The following is a 22181-nucleotide window of genomic DNA, read 5'->3' on the forward strand; positions in this document are numbered from 1 at the left end:
TAAACACCTCCCTCCGCCAGATCCCTCCGCCACACTTCAGATAACGGAACATCATAAACGAGTCCCGGCCAACCCCCTCCCCTCCAACGCCTCTCGAGACCCTTTTATCCACAATTATGTGATAGACGATGCAAAAGATAAAGGGAAGGGGACGAACGGATGACGTAACTGTGTTTCACTCCCTAGCGAGCCGTTGAAGAGCCGGTGGAGTGGCGCCTGAGAGGCGCTACTTTGCGGCGCGGAAGAGCATCGTAGTAACGACACGAAGCGCGATGATCGTTGAGCCCTCCTCTGATTGGCTGGTTCGTACCTGCAATGCGTCACTGGGGCTCGCAGCCGCTGCCGGGACGCGGTGCAGCTTCTGCCGTTGCGGCTCGGGCCGCGCTGTCCTGGCAACTGCGGTTGGCTGGAAAGCTTTCCTCCTCCACCCATCCTTCCTTGCTACATTTGCACGAACGCTTTCCCGCCCCGGTGTAGGGGGTCTACGAAAGTAGCGATTAAGAATGAAGCTGAAAGACCCAGTGAAACCCGTACCCCGCGCTCTTCATCTCAGCCTCGTTTATCCGCCTTATGGAGGCCACACGTTTACCATGTAACTCCCCCACAAAGCGAAAAGTGAAAATCACACAGTCGTGCCCGACTCTTTGTGACCCCATGGAATTCTCCAGGCCAGAATACAGGTATCTTTTTCCTTCCCCAGAGGATCTTCCCAGCCCAAGGACCGAACCCACGTCTCCGGCATTGCAGGCAGATTCTTTACCAGCTGAGCACACAAAGCCCATGAAAATCTTCGTAAAGGCGAATGCAGCTGTTTACCTGACTAATCCTAAAGAAACTTCCGTTGATACTTCCCCTTTCGTGGCTCAGACCGTAAAGCGTCTGCCTATAATGTGGGAGACCCGGGTTCAATCCCTGGGTCGGGAAGATCTCCTGGAGAAGGGAATGGCAACCCACTCCAGTATTCTTGGGCTTCCCTGGTGGCTCAGACGTTAAAGCGTCTGCTCGCAATGCGGGAGACCTGAGTTTGATCCCTTGGTTGGGAAGATCCCCTGGAGAAGGAAATGGCAACGCACTCCAGTCATGGACGGAGGAGCCTGGTGGGCTACAGTCCACGGGGTCACAAACAGTTGGACACGACTGAGCGACTTCACTTTGCCTTCATCATGCGGAGGAAAAAACGCAGTATACAAAATTCCAATAGCTCCTTGATACTGTGGAATAATAGGGTTCTGGCTTGGAGTGAGACCTGGGTATGAGTACTGGTTGGGTCACTTTTGTTAGATGTATGACCTTGGATGAGTCATTTAATCTTTAGCCTTATTTGTAAAATGGAGGTTACAATACCTATCTTGAAAGGTTATAAGAATTAGAATCATATAAAGATTAGCATCTAGGTAAAGTGTTGAAGTACCTGGTACAGGGTAGGCACACAGTGGTTACTATAATAAAACCATAGTATTGTGTATATGTGATCATACTGAGTTTCCTAATGAATTTGCCCTTTTGAGTCTTTAATCTCTCAGGTTTAAATGAACATTTTTGAAGCCACATAGAAATTAGCTCTGAAATTGGCATCCTTGTGCACTGTTGGTGGGAATGTAAAACGGTACAGCCGCTTTGGAAAATAACATGGCAGTTCCTTAAAAAATTAAAAATAGAATTACCATATGATCCAGCAATTGTGCTTCTTGGTATATACTCAAAAGAACTGAAAGCAGGATCTTAGAGATATTGTTACACCCATGTTCATGGCACTATTCAAGACAGCTAAAATGTAGAAGGGATCCAAGTGTTCATCAGCAGATGAATGGATAAGCAAAATGTGGTATACATCTGTTGTACATAAATGGCATACTATTTGGCCTTAAAAATGCTGCAATATGCCACAGCATGAATGAACTTCAATGACATTATGCTAAGTGAAATAAGTCACAAAAAGTCACATACTGTATGATTCCGTTTATTTGAGGTATTTGGAATAGTCAAAAATCACAGAAACAGAAAGTAGAATGATGGTTGTCAGGGAAAGGGGGAACAAGGAGTTATTGTTTAATGGGTATAGATAAGAGTTTCGATTCTACAAGATGAAAATAGTGGTGGGGATGGACGGGGATGGTAACACGGCATTACGTATTTAGTACCACTGAACTCTACACTTAAATGGTTATGACGATAAATTTACGTGCGTTTTGTCACACATGAAATTTTTTTTTTTTTTTAATTTTTGAACTTTTAATTTGGAAAACTTTAGATATAAACTATATACAAGTGGACTGTAGCCTACCAGGCTCCTCTGTCAATGGAATTCTCCAGGCAAGAATACTGGAGTGGGCAGCCATTCCCTTCTCCAGGGATATACAAATGGAGAGAAAAGTATAACAAAAAAAGTACCAATCACTTAGGTTTACCATTTTATCATTCTGTCATTTGGCATTCTGTCATTCTTGTTTCATATATTCCCCATACCCCATTTAAAAACAATTACCTTCTTGGTCCCACCCAAAATAAACAAGGGTGTGCATAACCTGGAATATTTAACAAGTGAACAGCAATAATTTATATACCGTATAAACGCATTTGAAAATAATGTAATTGTTACCTTAGAGGGGGCTTAGAGGATTTCGCCCACCGCAGAGATTCCAAAGAGGGTTCCCAGAGAACATGACTCCTCCATTGGGTCTGACATGATAATGGGCCAGGAAAAAGCAAAAAGGCAGGGAGGAATAGAGCAGCAAGTTTAGATGAAAGAAAGAGCAAAGGCAGACAATTACATGGCACAGTGGAGGAGTGTCAGTGGTTAGGCATTACCAGGGTGAGCCCACTTCAGGAGATAGTGCTGGGAAGTTAGGAAGAAACTAGGGATTCATGCTCAAACTGCAGTTCCTCAAGAATGTTGGTAGAATCACTGCCCAGAAAAAATCCTCTTAGGCACAACAAGACTTCATAATTTTCCGGTTAAAAAGCACAACCTTGTAAAACCTAATGAATAGCATTTTCAGCAAACCAAGGTAAGATCTGCTTATTGAGAAGAAGAGTCCCTCCAGAATACCTCCAGAATGCCCCGCAAGACCAAAATACTTTCTTAACAGCTTATCTGAACCAACATGGAAAGCCTCAGTGGAATTTAACCTGCTTTAAACAACTTAGACTGGAGAAGGCAAAGGCAACCCACTCCAGTACTCTTGCCTGGAAAATCCATGGATGGAGGAGCCTGATAGGCTGCAGTCCATGGGGTCGCTGAAAGTCAGACATGACTGAGCGACTTCACTTTCATGCATTGGAGAAGGAAATGGCAACCCACTCCAGTGTTCTTGCCTGGAGAATCTCAGGGATGGGTGAGCCTGGTGGGCTGCCATCTATGGGGTCACACAGAGTCGGACACGACTGAAGCAACTTAGCAGCAAACAACTTAGGCTTCCCTGGTGGCTCAGATGGTAAAGAATCTGCCCGCAATGCAGGAGACCCAGGTTTGATCCATGGGTCAGGAGAATACCCTGGAGAAGGGAATGGCTACACACTCGAGTATTCTTGTCTAGAGAATTCCATGGACAGAGGACCCTGATGGGCTACAGTCCATGGGGTCACAAGAGTCAGACATTGAGAGACGAACATTTTCAAACTTAGACATTTTCTCAAGCCATCTAAAGTATTTCTTTCACTAGACCAGAGGTGGATTCGCTTTCTTTCAGTCACGTGAATCAGACACAAAGTAAGAGCTCTTTCAATTAGTATTGGCAACCCTGTGACCTTCCTGTCAGATGAATGACTGCTCAATAAAAGCTCTGGACCCCTCAGTGTGCTTCTATTGTCCTTGCTAATATGGTGAGGCATTGATGCCACAGGGGGAGGGCTTAATTAACTTACCCCACCAATGAAACAAGGGCTTCCCTGGTGGCTCAGACAGTAAGGAATCTGTCTGCAATGCAGGAGACCCAGGTTCCATCCCTGGGTTGGGAAGATCCCCTGGAGAAGGAAATGGCAACCCAGTCCAGTATTCTTGCCTGGAGAATTCCATAGACAGAGGAGCCTGGCATGCTATAGTCCATGGGGTCACAAAAAGTCAGACACAGCTGAGCTACTTTCACTTACGAATGAAACAGTGTACCACTGAGAATGTCACTTAAAAGTGGGTAACTGCATCAGAATTAAGCTGAAATCAGAGCCCTGAGGCCACTCTCCCATTACCCTCCATTCTGATATCACCCAAGTCTAAGGTTTTCCTCAGACATTTGTCTCTGATTCTTCCTCGGATGGAAGAGCCATCAACAGTTTTTTTTCCTTCAGGCTAGTCATTAAGAATATTCTCTCTTTATACAATGCCCCACCAGTATGCAGTGCTTTTACACATGAAATTTTTAATGATCAGAAATTGAATGACAAAAATGAATAATCAGTTCTTCTAGAAAATGAGTTTTTAAAGGGACTGATGTATAATGTATAACTAGCTTGAGTATAATATACAGATGCATGCTTACAGACAGATGTATTGAATCAAAGAGCTTTTAAACAAATATTTGATAATCAAATATGTCTGTTTAAAGACAATACAGAAAAGTTCTTCCTGGTTTCTCAGGTTGAATTTTATTAAGGCCTCTCTTGCAAAACCTTCCTTGCTATTCTCCCAAATCTTCCCACAATCTTCTCCCAATGGGAGAATGGCATTGAAACATGTGAAACGTCATGTATGAAACGAGATGCCAGTCCAGGTTCAATGCACGATGCTGGATGCTTGGGGCTAATGCACTGGGACGACCCAGAGGGATGGTGTGGGGAGGGAGGAGGGAAGAGGGTTCAGGATGGGGAACACATGTATACTAATTAAATAATTTTCTATTAAAGAAAAAAAAAATTCAAAAAAAAACACAAAAAAACCTTCCTTGCTGACCTCTCTAATAAGAGAAAGAAAATGAGAGAAAAAAAAAGTTGAGACATACATTTAAAGACATTGTGGTTTTTGTGTATTTGAGACTGTTCCAAATCAATTTATTTATAGAGCATTTGTCTTCCACAAGATGACTTACAGTGCAGCTTGACTTTGGCAACTGCCAGCTGAGAAGCAGAGTTGGTGACTAACCATTGCATCAAGGCCCGGGAAGTTGGTTGTCTACTTTCCTCTCCTGACTGGTGAGATCTTACGGCTTTCTAACTTTGTCTATCCTGGGAAAATAATAATTCACTTCCTCTCCAGGCCTCAGTTCCTCAATTTGCAGAATAGAGATAACACAAGCCCCATCCTTTGACACTTCTTTTCTGTAGCTTCTCTCTTCCAGCCAGCTCTGCTATGAACGAAGGCAGAGGACAATCTCAGTGGCATTCTTTTTTTTTTTTGACTGTGCAGGGTCTTTGTTGCTTTGCGCAGGCTTTCTCTAGTTGAGGGAGCAGGGGCTATTCTTCATTGTGGTGTTCAGGCTTAGTTGCTCTGCAGCATGTGAAATCTTCCTGGATGAGGGATCAAACCCACGCCCCTCTGCACTGGCAGGTGGATTCTTATCCACTGTACCACCAGGGAAGTCCCCCAGTGGCATTCTGGATTGCAGGTCCTGTGTGATTCTCAACAGGTGAAAGAATTAAGCCCTAAATGCCCTAAGGCACTGACAGTGTGCATCAACTTCTCTCCTATGCATCTAGAATAGAACTTGTTTTTACACCAACCTGGAGAGAGATGACAAAATAGTACTTAGATGATTTTCTTGTTCTGTGGTTCAGATAAGGAGCCCTGGTTGAGAAAAGGAAGCTATCCCCTTCTAGGACTACAGGGTAAAACAGAGCTGGAACCAGAATACAACCAGGTCATGAGAGTGTCTCGCCCACAGCATCATCAGTTTGATGAGGAGTGAAGAGAATAGGGAAAACACTGAATCCTCCAGACTTACTGAATAGGCTTATGCTCATATATACATGGAAAAAGCTGAGGGTCATTAACTTTGATATTGACACTGCCACTCACTCACTTATTTATTCATTCAAAAAAAAAGATATCAATTTAGGGTGACTAACCATATAGGTTTGCCTAGAATTGAGGGGTTTCCTGGGACACAGGACTTAAATTGCTGAAACCAGGCAGTTACAGTTAAATTAGGGTGGTTGGTCACCCTAGAAACCATGATCACTCATTTAATAAATCAGATCAGATCAGGTCAGTCGCTCAGTCGTGTCCGACTCCTTGCGACCCCATGAATCGCAGCACGCCAGGCCTCACCAGCAGTCTATTACGTGCTATAAATGTGCAGTGAGAAGAATGAGTTATGATAAGAATGACCCCAGGGGCACATAGGAAGACAGCCCGATGGGCAAGAGGAAGACTTCCTAGAGAATGTAATCCACAGGAATTTGGGTTAAGGTGGAGAAAGAGGGAAAGGTGTTTGAAGCAGAGAGAAGCAGTAAAGAACAGAGACATCGTCATCACCATCATCACTTCTACCATCCTCATGACACTTGCAGCCACGGTGATTGGTTGCTCACCTCAGGCCAGGCCCTGTGCTGATCATTTTATATACACTGTCCATTTTATTGACCATTCTATTCCTCTTGAAACCCTCTTCTTGCTTGGCTTTTGGAACTTAGCTCTGCTAGTATTTCTCCCACCTCTCTGGCAGTGTCTCTGCAGGCTCCTTGGCTGGTTCCTTCATCTGTTGCTTAAAAGATGGCATGTCTCCAAGTTTAGACCATGGCTCTCTTTTCTTGTGACTTTGGATACCCACTGTAGCACCCCCCCCAACTTGCACAGCAGTGGCTGTGTGCTGATCACCCCCAAATACAGATGGCCAGAGGTAAAGTCTCTCCTCAATTCCTATTTAGTATTTTCAGCTGCTCAGGATCACCTTAACATTTGTAGGCTCAGTCAAGAGTAAAAATAGAGGCTTACAGAGCATATGTTAAATGTGTTAAAGTCATAAGTCAATCTAATGAACAAATAAAATATATTCTATCCTCCTACCTTGATGTATAAACTTTCATAATAACCTGGAAGGCTGTGGTCAATTGTAGAATTTCAGATTTCCACACCAGACCATGAAGTGTGCGGAAGCCATCCTCTAACCCACGGCGTACAGTCCTCCTCTCACCCTCAGTCCATCACATACTATAAGGGGGCTGGCATCAATATGTGCACTCACTCTGGTCCTTGTGACCAAGTCCATCATCAGCCCCACAAATAGCTGCTTCTCAACCATCCCTCAGAGCCTAGAAGCAGGATCTGTGCTATCTGAGCAAGGAATTCTGTGATCCTGGAGACCTAGAGGAGTCTTGAGTAGGAGAGAGTGTGGGCTCTGGGTAGGGAGGTCCCTGTGGCCCTGAGTGGAGGTGTGCTTCTGGAGGAGAGCCAGAGCGGGGCCCTAAGAGAGGGTCCTCTCTTGAAATCCTAAATGTGTCTATTGACAACTCCTCTTACAGGCCTTCAGGCCCTGAAACATCACATCAAACACTGAACCCAGCATAATTTCACCTGGATCTGCTTTCCTGTATTCTGATCTCATTGAAAAGTGCTTCCCTCCACCCCATCATCCAAGCCACACTACTGGCAGATACCTATGTCTGCTCCTGCTGCTTCCTCTGCCTGGAACATCCTTCTTTGTGTTCCTACTACCTGCTGCATATCCATTCATATTTGCCCCGAGCATGATATTCCCTGTGATGTCTTCCTAACCCTACAAGCCCTCTCTCCTTTGTCCAAAGAGAAGGAATCACTCTCTCTCAAAATATCCTTATAGATCAGTGAGACTGAGTTCCTTCAGGGACTTTAGCTATCTTTGTACCCTCACTATCTTGCATGGTGCTAGGAGATAGCTGATGTTCAGTAAATTTGTTGACTGAATAAGTGGATGAACAAAGATATTATTGTTTTGTACATGCCTTTTCCAATGTGACTTTAATAGCACTCAGAAGATTTTTCGGAGAAGGCAACGGCACCCCACTCCAGTACTCTTGCCTGGAAAATCCCATGGATGGAGGAGCCTGGTAGGCTGTAGTCCATGGGGTCGCTAAGAGTAGGACACAACTGAGCAACTTCCCTTTCACTTTTCACTATTTCATGCATTGGAGAAGGAAATGGCAACCCACTCCAGTGTGCTTGCCTGGAGAATCCCAGGGACGGGGGAGCCTGGTGGGCTTCCGTCTACGGGGTCGCACAGAGTTGGACACGACTGAAGCGACTTGGCAGCAGCAGCAGCAGCAGCAGCAACAGCAGCAGAAGATTTTTACAAAGCATGAGTTGTCTTATGAACACCAAGATCATTTTTATCAGAGAGAGTAGCCAGAGGATAATTCTCATCTTCTTATGTAAGTTTTATTTAAATCAATTTGAAAATGCTAAATATGAACTTAGTCAAATATAATTTTCATCTTCCTTGGAATTTTTTAGATGTCATTATACAATGATTGTTTATACAATTTTTAGATTGTAATTTTTTCTCATCTTATTTTGAGAATTTATGATTCAGACCATATTAGTTTGATGAAATTAAGAATTAAAGCAATTAATCATCACATAATTAAGCTAAAAAAATTGTGCTTTCAACTTTGAATAGTTTCACAGAAAAGAAGTAATTGATGTTGTGGCTCACATTGTGCTGGTAGTGTGGGGGCCTCCATGGAGGTGTGAATTCTCTGCAATGGTACCTCAAATTTTAACTTCATTTTCTTCATACTAGCTTAATAAGGTAAAAATCAGGATTCCCATTCTCAAGACTGGGAAGTTGTCATTATTGGGGGTCCTCTCTTTCTTTCTCATTGTTTTCCATTCCCTATCTGATTATCTAGCCAATATTTCTAGGTTCTTTTCAGAGAACTTAGAGTAAATCTTCATTTTTAATGTCTTAAACTAAACTTAGTGAGATGTTTTCCTTAAGTGACTTCCCTCTGCCTGAGGAAAGGGGTGTCACTTAGCGAAAACATCTCCTTTCTCTTACTGCCATATTCTCATGTTCACCGGCTTCAAAGTGAAGCAGTCAGAGCCCCTGCCATTCATGTGGGGGCTGGGGGGCAGAGAGGTGCCCCTATTACAATAATAGGATTGATTAGGAATAAAAGAGCTTCTGTTTTTCCAGATATAATCTTTTTCTCTGACTGCCAATTTCCTCAGAAATTTAGTTCTCAATTTATCTTTAAAACTTTGGACAGAAAAGTTGAAAAAAGAGTACAATAAACCATTCAGGTACCGTCCACTTAGATTCAACAGTGGCTAACATGTGCTGTGCTTGCTTTCTCTTTCTCAGTCTCCATCTCTCTAAGCTCACATGTGCGTGTGCACACACACACATACAAATGTGAAATTTTTTTGGATGAACCATTTGACAGTAAGTTACAGACATTACACTTCAGCCCTAAATTTCAGCATATTTCTCCTAAGAATAAGGATATTTTCCTAAAAGGCACAACACCATTACCACATTTTTAAAAAATTCCTTAATTTTATCTTTGATCCAATCTATACTTAAATTTCTGTAATTGTCCCTGAAATGTGTTTTATGGCTGTTTCATTTTTCCCAACTAGATCTGACAAGGATTACACTTTGCAAGGCTGTGCCTCTTTAGACTCTTTTAATTTTTTTAATCTGGACCGGTTTCCCTACCTCTGTTGTTTGCTCGAGATATTGATATTTTGAAGAATCCTGTACAGTTTTCTTTCACAATGTCCACGCTCTAGATTTGTCTGATTGTTTCCTTCTAGTGTCATTTAACTTGTTCCTCTATCCCTCTATTTCCTATACAGTAGAATTTAGGTCTTAAGGCTTCACAGATTCAGGATGAAGACTTTTGGCAAAAATACTTCACAGGTAATACTGTGTATTTCACACTGCATCATCTCAAGAGCACATAACAGCCATTGTTCTACTCTTAGTGATGACTAATTTGATCACTTAGTTAAGATGGCATTTATGAGACCTCATCATTGTAAGGGTATATTTTCCATTTTTAATTAATAAGTAATCTGTGGGAAAATACTCTGCCACTGTGTGAATATCCTGTTTCCTAATAACTCTTACCTAGTGATTTTATCATCCACTGATGATCCTTGCTTAATAATATAAATACATTGCAGGTTGCAAAAAAACCTTTTTTTTAATTCTATGATCCCTTTGATATATATTAGCTGGCATTCTTTTTGTAAAGAAGTACATTCCTCTCCTCTTCTTTCATTTTCTGAGTATTCCTATTAACTGGTATGTTTTTTAAAAATTGAGTGTACTATCAATTACATTCATTTTAGTTTTTCATGCTCAAGTTGTTCCAAATCTGGCCAGTATACACTGTTCATGCCAGCTCTAGTGTACTTTTGACACATCTCCATCAGTTTTTGAGTAGTTTCTTGCTTTCTGGCACAAAATGTTCCAGGCTCACCTTGTACTTACTCTGCTCAGAACTGGAATCAGTTATTTAATTCAAGGATCCTCAGAGATACTAAATGCACCCTTTTCTTTTTGGTTTTTCATTCCAAACTTTTAAAAACTCATCATTCTGTATTTATTGCACTCAGCCAATCAATAAGCATTTCAACGGCTCTCCCTAGGTCCTCAGATTTTTTTCTTCTCAGTGCGGCTTTTATCCTTGCTCTCAGTGCTATCTCTATACAGCTCTTAATGTCTCCTTCAATCCTTTCCCAAGGTGTCATATTGGCAGGTGTAAAAGTGAGCACTAAGTCAAACTGGAAAATGGATAACCTCACAAAGCCCACTGGGAAGCTGAAGGTGAAAGCTTAAACAAGAAGGGCCTGGGCAAGAGAAAAGCACAGACCCTCCGCAGGCATGATGCAGCTGTAACTGCCCGTGAGAGAGAAGCCACATCTTCCTTCAGCCCCTGCTCTCATCCTCACACCTGTTTGCTTTCTAGAAACCAGAGAGAACTGGAGGCTGGCAGGAGCATATCTATAATCTCAGAGTTCAATGCTTCGGGTAGGGTGACCTTAAGACCAGGAGAGAAAGGGAGGTAGCTACTGTTCTAGGTCCCCAAAAGTCATTCCCATATTCATCTGAACCCATAAGACTATCATTTTGGCTATTTGTACAGAGAACTCCTTTGCTAATTTTTCTTTTGTGTTCATGTCTGTTTCTACATTTGAATATCTTCTCTCCAGACTGCCCATATTTTTAACAGTAAATAAAGTGGAAATATTATTAGGTACCTTGATTCCTAGCTATCTACATCTTATTAAAGCTTTTAGCTGTGGATCAAAGTTCTCCTTCATCTATGCCTTTCTATATCTAGTGGCATTATCTCACAGCAAGCCCTGCATTATGCTTTTCTTGCCCCAGAAAATGCCTCCTGAGCTCTGCCCTCTTCTGCCTTTGAGTCATCTGACATCATTTAGAGGGCCACCACTACACAGTGACTCGGGGGGTAGGGATTTGTATCCAAGTCACCACCAATCAGCTCTGTGATCTTGGGGTAAGTTTCATAACCTCTCTGGACCTCAGATTGCAAATAGTCATGTAATCTCTTATTTGAAGGGTTTGTTCTGTTTTTTTAGTAAGGAGAGGGAGAGAGACATCATAGAAATCTTTTCCCTAAAAGTATACATTGTTTGGGTGGGAAGAGATTCCAGAGGTCATTTAATGTAACCTTCTACCAAAGAAATTAAGGCCCTAAAGATGAGATGATTTGCCCAAGGTCCTGCATCCAGCTGAAGGGAGAGCCAGGTCTAGAAGCCAGTGTCCCCGACTCCTTTCTACACCATACACGGCTGGCTCCCACCTCCACCCTCTTTAAAATTCTGCTAACCCTCTAATCCAGCCACAATAACTCCAGTAATCCCTGTCCCCCACCCTCCTTATCTTTCTTTCCCTGTTTTTATCACTTCTGATTATAACAGTAGCTAATATTTTTCAAACACTATATTCTAGGTTCTGTGCTAAGCATTTTACAGTTAGTATCCCATTTAATCCTCACAGCAAACTTGTAGGGTCAGTTCTACAACCATCCAAGTTTATAGATGGAATAGCTGAAGCTTAAAGGATTTACATAATTTTCCCAGTCACACAAGCTGGTAGAGCTCAGAATTAGATTTATAACTCAACTCTATCTGACCTCCAAACCTATCCACTTCACTTTTCTGTCTGTGAATACAGTACTTAGTCATCCATCCATTCATTATCTGGGTTCTTACCAGCACCTACTAGTTAGTGCTCAGCACTGTTCTGGGCACGATATGAAATAAAAGGAAATGGAAGACCCTATTCTAACAGGAAATACAGAATCTATAAATGTAAAACAACTAGAACACATTTCAAGGCAAGATATATGACATAGGAATTCAAAGTAGTTCTTTTTTTATGTCAGTAAACTAAAAACTTTTCAAAGGCAGGGTTTCAACCTACAGTTTCTAGAATACAGCGGGCTCTAGATGGACAATGGAAGTAATCTTTTTTGTCAGACAGAAAACAGATGTTGGCATTGAAAAAGCAGGTTTACCGCTGAGAGTCTAACTTAAGTTCTCTGTTCGTACAGAATTTTCAGATCCCACTAAAATTGTGTCAACAAACTACCAGCAACAAGAAAAGTTGAGTATCTACTATATGCTAGGTACAATGATGGGCACCTGGAAGCTAGAAAGACAAGGAAGACAGTGGGAACACTCAGATCAGTCAGAGGTAAAGCTGAACTGGGGTGTGCATAGTGCCTTATTGCTGATGTGGTCAGAAGGGGCTGGGCTCTAGGATTATCTAAAGTATCCTGGGGAAAGAGAATTATCTTCCAATGGGAAGTGGAAAATGACATACTTGGTATTTGGAGGGTTTCAAAAGAGGAGAGGAAGTTTGGGGTTTGAAGTGAGGACTTAGTAAGCCAGGCAGCCCTCCAGGCTTCTCACCAACAGGGGCAGGCTCCCTTAAGATGGGAATTTGATTTGTTTTCATTGCACTAGTGTACACTGACTCACTCCTAGATCTCAACACCTTTATGAGTGAATAGTTTAACTATTTGTGTTCCTTTGTTAGACTTTGGAGTTATTCAGTCAATTTAAAATCTTAAAGTCAATACATTTAAAACCAGTTTGGTCTGTGGCCCAATTTAGCTTGATCTGAGACACCCAAGTCTCCTCACTGGCGACCACTTTAAAGTTGTTGAATCATGGAATGATCATGTTACTGTCATCAACAAGTGGAATCATTTCTTCCAAAACTGACGTTGGGTGATGACTTCCTTTCCACTGGAACTTTGTATCCTTCAATCTGGAGTTTTATGATGTAGTAAAATAACAATGACAGCAACAAATGGAGTTTCCTGGAGAGAAGTAGAATCTTCCTTCTTTAGGCATTTTGCTTTCTCAGCCCTTTAGACAATAGCTTTAAAACATTAAAATATGCCAACTGGCCTCCAGAAAATGAAAATAAATGGCCTCCCAAGGTCCTCCCCAGTCTCAGCATTCAGAGATGCTTCATATATACACTAATTAATTTTCCCATCAGTGTTTTCATTAGTCAGTAGGGCTGTGAAAGTTACAACCCTTTTGTGAAAGGACTGAAATTGAACCGGTTTTTACAACATGGCGGGGTTCTAGAGGGCCCTTTTGCCATCTTCCTAGAAGCTCCAGCTCTCCTGACAGGCTGCCTCTTCTCTACAAGGGTCTGCTCTATGGAGCTTTCTGAATTGCAAATGCAGAAATTTCCCCTGACTTTGTGGGCAGTGTGTTGGTAATTCTGTGGTATGCAGTGATCTAATACCCAGGCAGTCTGTTACCATGCGACCAAAGCTGAGGTCAATTATGGTTCCCCATCAGTGACCCACAGCAGTTTTCATGCCTTTCACTGCAGTCTATTTTGAAGCGCAGACACTTTAACATTTTTAAAGGGAACCAGAATTATCATTCAGCTGATGAACTGCCACACAGACAGACATTTTCTTATGATTCATTGAAGTGTAGGTCCTAAGAGGTAATGCATTCCATCTCAGTGTATTAAAGAGAGTGAAGACAAATAGATCAGAGAACAAATCAAACGGTGCACATCAGAGATGCCAAGCTCAAGAGAATAACCTTCTAATATTAATATATGGGCTATATAACCCACTGGGCAAAAACATGTTTTATTCAGGAAACCAACAAATCAAGTAATCTCTCGATAGAAAGCCATTTATAGGTCATTTGAAAATTGAATCCATAATCTTTAATAAAGCTTATTTATACCAACGATGAAGCAATCTCAAATAAATAAAACTGAAAGCAGTGATAAATTAGCTCCCTAGCCTTTATATGTTTATTACATTGTAATCATTCAAATCCACTGAAGTCAAATTTGTCTTACCAATTTCCTAAATTCAATCCAGTGAGCTCCTGGTCCTTACACAAAGTCAATTCATATTGTCAAGTGACAGCAAGAAAAATCAATATTATGCTGGTTTTTTTTTCCACCATCCAGAGGGACATTACTAAGTGTAAGTAATAATACAAGCTTTTACCATCCACAAATCTATTATTTATATGTAAATTCTAGCCACATGCTCTGATACCCTTAAAATGGCAATGAAATAAAAAGCTGACCCTGGGAAATATGTCATACCCAGCATGGTAGAAAAGATCCCTAGGGCCTTAGTCAGGAAATAAAGAGCTGTGCTAGAATTTTATTGAAAAATCGTGATGACAAAGCCCTTTCCATTTAAAAACCATAGTCCGTCATTGTCATCAAATCAATGGCTGAAAATGAATGGAGAGGGTCTCATTTTGCTTTCTGCTTGGCACCCAGCATTGGGTAATGCACTCACATCACCAGCTACAAATCAGATCAGGAGACGGCTCAGAAATTTCCCTAGAATGACGACAGGGTTCCTGTTCAGCAGAAGCCCAAGCCCGGCTGGAGCGTGCCTGAGGCTGCCGGCTCTAGACCTGCTTCTCACTGATCCACTGTCAGTCTGTGGGATGCAGGATTCCCCTGGTAAATGCAACCTGCCCTCCTTACTAGGAGCTCAACACACGCAGTCTTCCTCCGCGCTGGGGCTGCAAAGGCCTCAAAACGTTTATTCCTCCTAAGTCGGCCTTGTTAAATGCGGTGAGGTATTTTTTTCTTAACTAGGATTTTCAGGTAGAGGTTGCGATTTGAAATAAAATGAGACATGGGGCGGTCCCAGGCAGGTCTGAGACCTGCTCTCTGGGACCCAGGCACCGCCCTCCAGTCCACTCCGCCTGCTCTGAGGCGGAGGGAAGGGAGGCAGGAGGATTCCTCGCGGAGGAATGTGGTAGGAAAGGTAAACAGCGCACGTGAACTGCCCAGAGCTGCAGAGAGCCAAGAAAGGGGCATTCTCCCCTTCCCGATCCCAGAGCAAATATTTACCGAGCCGGACTCCGGTCGTGCGCAGCGCTCTAGGCAGCTGGCAAGGGCCTGGCCGGCCTCGGGTTAGGGCTACGGACGCCTCCCGCCTCACCTAGCTAACCGGGCGAAGGAATCGGGGCAAAGCGTTTCAGAGGCAGGAAAACGTGGTTTGAATGCTCTGGCTCCACGGAACAGCGATGGCCTTGATTGAGTCACCGACACTGAGCTTCCTCGTTTCCTCACTGCACCGTGAAGGGTTACAGGGTCTATGCTGGAGGGGGACTGTGAGAGCTAGAGTCAGTGCCCGTCGACCGCCTGGCACCGCAGAAACCTGTTTTCCAGCATCCTGCCCTCACCGTCCCCACCCTTCCCAGACTCTATTGGACAGACGTTCTGCATCCAGCAATGCAGCCCTTTGTCATCCCCCTTCCTGGGGCTTGTCTTATTTCCACGTCAAAGTTGCAGGGTCCTAGGGAGCAGCAGGTACGGCCTGCCCAGCTCTGCAGGTCCCTCAAGATCAGCCCCAGCGTCACTGTGGCCTCCTGAATCACACGCAGCTGCCTGCTCAGAACAGAGGAAAAAGAAGCCATCGCTCTTTTCACCTCTTCTCTCTCTCTCTCTCTTCTGCAGCAGTCAGGCCGGCAGCCAGAAAAAGCCCAGTATCTCCCTCCATCGTTTCCTGCAGCCTCCACGCACCTGAGCAGAGGTGGAGAGGATGAGGGGAGGAGCGACTTCAGACCACTGGCTCCTGAGCTGCACCCCTTCTACGTTCCCTGAGGGGAGTCCTCTGGATGGTGGAGGAGGGGAGAGGCACCCTATAGGCAAGGGTTCAGAGAGAGAGCTCCTGGCCACTGCTCAGTCTGTCCCCTCCCCCAGCATTAAATCAAGAAGGTGTTCCCAAATTCACAGCACCGTTCTTCATTGTGGGTGGAATGAGGGGTACGAGCTCCCTTTCCTAAGCTCTGGTGGCCAAGGCCCTGTACATGATGAGGTTTATGGAGGGTGGTTTACTCAGAACATGAGGAAGCAGGGTGAATCTGATTGGCCCCATTTTACAAATGAGGAAACTGAGGCTAAGAAAGGTTAAGTGGTTCCCCCAAGTCACAGCCAGAAAATGCGTGAGCTGGGATTTGGGAGCTCCAGGCGGTGACTCTGGAGCTCACCCCCTCAGCCCGAGCAGGCTTCCTGCTAGCAGGTGGCGGGGAGGGAGCTGACTCACAGCTTTTGATTCGTTCAGTTCTTTTCTGCATTAGTGCTGTTACTTCAGCCTGATGAACAGATACTGCAGTTCCCATCTCTCACTTTGCAAAAAACAGCCACAGGAGGCTGCTTGCCTGCAAGCCCAGGAGTCACAGCATTTCCAGGTAACACACTGACACAGCAGCTTGTGGGTAAGTTAAAAGAGAATGTTTGAGTCCCTAGAGATCTTCTAAATCAAGGATTCTTAACCTGGAGTTCAAGGTAGACCTCAGGGGAATCTGTAAAGCCCCAAATTTGTATATACAAACATTTTCCTAGGGCAGGGGTGCAGACCTTTCATCAGATTCGAAAAGAGGCTTTAAGCCCCAAAGCGCTAAGGACTGTGCAGGGTCTGGACAACCAGGTCTCACACTCCCAGGCTCCTGTTGATTCATGAGGCAGCACAATCTGTGATGGAGAAAACCCAGAGCCAAACACCAGAAGCAGAATCTGAGCTCTGAATCTTCTGGCAAACATTTTAAAGACTCATGAATTATTAAAATAGCTAATTAAGTCAACCTTCACCAGAGAATATTTGCTTTTTCCCCTCGTTGAGCTCCCTGTGAAATTCGAGTTCTTTTCATCTTAAGCACAAGGTCGTTTCCCTTTATTCTCTCTTAGCTGGTCTAGGAAGAACTTGGAGTGGCCTACTGTGTTCAGTAGTAGCAGCCTGCTATATGCACCTCAGTGTACACAGCTGGGAGGCTCTTAACCCATTTTCTCTCCTTTACCTGATACAATTCAGTTCCATGCAGTGAACTTCCCACCTTAATCGCAATCCTTCTGTTCTGTCAGGCCTCTCCCTCAGTGATCCACATCAGCCATGCCTGCTCCCACATCTTCCCTTCTTACCAAGACAGTTCTGCCCTTGGAATGCTGTGAGTGAATGGCCTTGAACCAAAAATATACAACAGTCATCGAATCAGCTTAAGTTCTGAGGCCGCACTGGCTCCCTACAATTTGGAGCACTTCCTCCCTCTCCTCTATACCTAAATCATACTTTCAGGACAGTGGTCCTCCAATTCTGCATCCTTGATGAAGTCTTGTTATTTCATCTTTGTCAGTTTCATCTATTTCCAACTAGATTGTAAATCCCTTGAGAGCAGGAACTTTTTCTTCTTCTTCTAATGTGTTTATGAACAGGTTTTATATCAAGCTTATTGTTTTAGTCACTAAGTCTTGTCTGACTCTTTGTGACCCCATGGACTGTAGCCCGCCAGGCTCCTCTGTCCATGGGATTTCCCAGGAAAGAATACCAGAGTGGGTTGCTATTTCCTTCTCCAGGGGATCTTCCCAACCCAGAGATCAAACCCCAGTCTCCTGCTTGGCAGCTGGATTCTTTACCACTGAGCCACCAGGGAAGCCCTTATATCAAGCTAGATGCCATGTTAAAAACTCTATGTATCAAGAAGTTCTCCCCACTTCCACAGTCTTTGAAGCTGACCCCTTGCCAACAATTTTGCCATTGCAAAAATGAAAAGGTAGGGCCCTGGCCAGGAGTGAGGGAATCAACTACCCCCTTCCCATAGGCCTGCTGCCCCAACCCATGGTCAACAAGTGCTTCCCTGGGAGACTGCAGCCTCCATGCTGGCTGCACTTGGTACCCAGATCGGAGACCGCCCTCTGTGGCACTGTGAGCCCAGAGCCGAGGCTCCTGCCCCTTACCCTACCATGAGATGCCACGAGCATACACCCGACTTGCACCCTCCCCACACCTGTGTCCAGGTCCCTGCCAAGAACAGAAGGTGACAGTGGTGAAGAGACAGTCAAGATCTGTCAGGGGGGCAGGAAGTCTAGAAGACAGGACTGCGGGAAAGCAAAGGTTGCAGTCCCTGGACTCATGCTCCATTGTCCAATAGACGTCTCTTCCAGAAACGAAATCGAAGATAAAAGTACCAACAATTTCAAGATGGTGAATGGTGAGCATTAAAACTCAGGTGTGGGGCGCTTCTGAGTGGGAAGCTCTGGGTAACAGCGCTGGAGGCACACCCTGAGGCCTGCCTGCAGTTTCCTGAAATCTCTGCCGTGACTCTACCTGCAGAGATCCAAAGGAACAATGGGTGATTCACTTAGGGGTGCACAGACTTACCCTAACAGCTATGGATACCACCACCTACCTCATCTACTATCTTGTATGTATATATAGGATTCATGACTTGGAAATACATCTGTAGGGATGAGTAAAACTGGCCAATAAGGCACTCGTTTAATATTTAGCAATCAGATACAAGGCTTTGGTGGAAAATTCTGAGGGCTTTTTAATTTAAAAAAGATTGATTTAGCCATGACCTATGTTCCCTTTCCCCACTGAACCCATTCTCCTTTTCACCTTCCGCAAAATTCAATAATCCTTAATGATTACCAACCATAAAAGAAATAGTGAAAACAAATTTTATTCAATGTCTATTAGGCCTCAACAAGATTAATATAGTGTCACACTTTGGTTTTAAACCCAGTGTTAACCACTATAAGCTGTGTACTATTTTTCTCTCCCTCACATTTTTAATTCATGACTGTAGCTGAATCTTTATCCTAAAAAGATTTTTAAAAGGTTGATTGATCCAACTGGCACTGGCCTGGATTGGGTCCCATGATAGATAATGCTTTTTTTTTTTTTTTTTTGTAAACACAAGAAAACAGTCCCTCTCCTCAATAACTGAAGTCTTGATAGAGTGACGCTGCCATCAAGAACTGAATTTCTGAGCTGGGCTGGGACAGGGCCTGCTGCCTGTTTGCACTGATGATGTCTGGGGAAGGAAACTGGGTGCATCAGCTGACTGAATTTCTCTTTTTCCTTTCAAGCATCCTGACATTTTGGCTGGCTGTGTGCGCCTCACCCAGCACCCAGCTGCTGGGTTGACATCTGTGAGCTGCTAATTGGTTGGGGAGTTTTGTAGCCCACAGGAGTGAACTGAGCTGCCCAAGAACTGTAACAGAACAAGGTCTCAGAATGGAAATGAGCTGCTGGGATGCGGGACAGTTTTGCATATTGGTGTCTGAAATTCGGGGAACAAGTTCCTCTGTGGTTGCTAGTTCCTACTTATCTGCAAGTATTTCCAGGGACAGAGAAGGTTTTATTTATCTCTTGGTGCCTACTATTGAGTTGGCCAAAAAATTCATTTGGGTTTTTTCCATATGATCTTATGAGAAAACTCGAACTTTTTGACCAACCCAATACACAGTTAGCATCCAATAAGTGCTTACTGAATTGACACAGCCCCAGTCCTCTTTCCTTTTCTTCACTGTGCCTCCAAACTCTTCCCCTGGGAACTAACATTAGTACTGCTGGCTGCATCCTTGCTAGAGATTATTTCTCTAAGAAAATCTTTCCCTTTACTTCACAGGTCTGGTGATGAAGCATTGGCACTTAAATTTTTTTTTGTTTAATTTTTTGAATGTATTTATTTTTGGTTGTGCTGGGTCTTCGTTGCTGTGAGGGCCTTTCTCTAGTTCCAGAGAGCAGGGGTCACTCTCTAGTTGTGGTGCTGAGGTTCCTCATTGTGGTGGCTTCTCCTGTTACAGAGCATGGGCTCCAGGCACAGGGACTCAGTTGCTGTGGTGCACGGGCGTAGTCGCTCCTCATCATGTGGGCTCTTCCCAGATCAGGGATCAAACCCATGTCTCCTGCCTTGGCAGTCGGATTCTTTACCATTGAGCCACCAGGGAAGTCTTGCACTGTCCCTTTTAAAATGCTTTCCATGCCAATAAGAGTCCAGTAGATTTCTTCCTTTCTAGGTATCCATACTATAGAGGTGACCTCTAATTGTAGGGGTCCCTAGAGAAATGGCCAGTGATCCCTTTCCTCACTGGCTCAGGACATCACAAGTAGGATCCATGCTTTTGTCTGTGGGTTGTTTCTCTAAGCTGAGACAGAGAATTAAATTATAGGCCCAAATTCCCATTAAGCCAATATTTATTTTCCCTGTGCTTTCATGGAAAGCAGTAATAAATCTTGCTTTGTAGGGTCTTTACCTCCTTATTCAGTTCCCTCAGCTAATAAAATCAAGACTATTCCTGAAATTAGATTAAATAATTTGACTCTCCTTCTAGAAGTTTCAGAGCTCTCACTGACCTTTCTTGAAGAAGCAGAAGCTATCTTGTTTTCTTTTCTCTCCCAGTGGCCTATGAATATCCTGTCATTTAAAGAGCAGAAATAAAAAGGATTGAGATAGAAAAGGCAGAAAAACTGGTTGTCAACTTCCACTAATTAGTTATCACTATATGGTCCCAAACTCTCTCCAGGCCTCAGTTCCCTTTCTGTAAAATTTAGGACTCAGAAGAAAAAGTTATCTGTAATGGTCCCTTCTGACTTCCAAAATCTAGGTATCTCAGAGGATTAAAGCCTTCATGCACAGACTGTAATTCTCCAGACCTAACAAAATTGTTTTCTTTGTGACAAGAACATTTTTTTTCTCTTCTTTATTTAAAAAAATAGAACAGAACAAAATGAGCTCAGATCATAAATTCCGCTGATTTCTTTCTAAACCACAGGATTCGTTTTCTGAAATTGCTGTCTTTTCCTTCAAAAGCCTCAGCAGTCCTCAGCCTCGTCAGCCAGTTGCATCACTTTTTATGAGGTCGGTGCAATGAGGAACCCTTAGAGAAAGGCTGGAATGAGCAGTGACAGGGCACAGGACTCTTTAGTGGTAAAGAACCCCCAGGAGGCCAAGTTGCCCCCCTTCCATCATCTCCTAACATCTAGAACCCAGTCCAGAATCTGAGTGAATAAAATGCTGTTTTGCCAATCAACCCATTGATAATGATTTTTCCAGTGACTATTATGTTCATTAAACTATTGATCCCTCATATTCACAACCCCAACAATCATTCTGGCCTTAGTTTTTAAAGTCATAGAAAGATATATTACTGGGATTTAAGGATAAAATTTCCATAAAAGGAGATCATCTCAGAAGACTCTAGAGATTAGGAACACGAACACTGTAGCAGTCAGGATAAGTTCAAGTTCTGATCCCACCATTTACTGTGAATAGCTATATGAGCTTTAAATTCCCTGTTTCTACATCCTCATATGTAAAATGAGGATGATAAATAATATCTACTTCATAGGGTGGGACAAGAAGTAATTGAAATAAATTGTGGAAAGAGCTTAGCAAAGTATCTGGCACATAGTAAATGCTCAATAGATTCTGTTATTATTAATAGCGATACTGCATGAATAATACATAAGTGAAATGTCCCATTTTTGCCCTAATCTAGAGAAGTTACGTTGACTTGGGCATCACATACATTTCTGGACTTCTCTTGGGTCCCTGAAGCAAAGGTAAAGTGGGAAAAAATGCCTTTACAGTTTAATCAATGAACGTAATGATAAATTTCTTTAAAATATCTAAAATGATAGTTTAATGTAACAATAGCTTACTTCAAAGAGACAGAGAACAAAATAATTTAAGCGACTAAAAAAATTAAGAAGGTCTTAAACCTTAAAGGGAAATAATGATTTTGGCCCTCTGTTGATTACCTGGGTGAGTTTCAACTCTCATCCTTGCTTCGGACTGATGCCCTGGCTCTAGCCAATCAGAGAAGCAGTGAACCACAGAAGGGAGAGGATAAGGACGGTCACGGGCTGTGGCAGCACATGGCCTAAAATAACCAGGACTCAGTAATGCTTGTTTGACCAAAAGCATTTAATCTTCTATCACCCCTGGAAATCAGATGGTGTTATAAACCCAGAGGGCTAAGGTAGAT

General features: G+C 43.3%; 1 long non-coding RNA gene across 4 annotated transcripts; it reads left to right on the forward strand.

Annotated features, from left to right (window-relative positions):
• Window positions 1-62: 62 nt before the first annotated feature.
• On the forward strand, window positions 63-21302 carry LOC132346567 (uncharacterized). Of its 4 annotated transcripts, none has more exons than XR_009496415.1 (6): window positions 63-680; window positions 4994-5124; window positions 12442-12584; window positions 15867-16600; window positions 18201-18394; window positions 19278-21302. It is a non-coding gene; the product is annotated as an uncharacterized lncRNA (long non-coding RNA). The 4 variants fall into 4 exon arrangements; XR_009496417.1 differs by lacking the exon at window positions 12442-12584 and having other exon boundaries at window positions 19278-19417; window positions 20967-21295; XR_009496414.1 differs by lacking the exon at window positions 12442-12584 and having other exon boundaries at window positions 19278-21301.
• Window positions 21303-22181: the final 879 nt, after the last annotated feature.

Source organism: Bos taurus, chromosome 11 (genome assembly GCF_002263795.3).
Source record: "Bos taurus isolate L1 Dominette 01449 registration number 42190680 breed Hereford chromosome 11, ARS-UCD2.0, whole genome shotgun sequence".
In the NCBI taxonomy this organism is placed as follows: Eukaryota; Metazoa; Chordata; class Mammalia; order Artiodactyla; family Bovidae; genus Bos; species Bos taurus.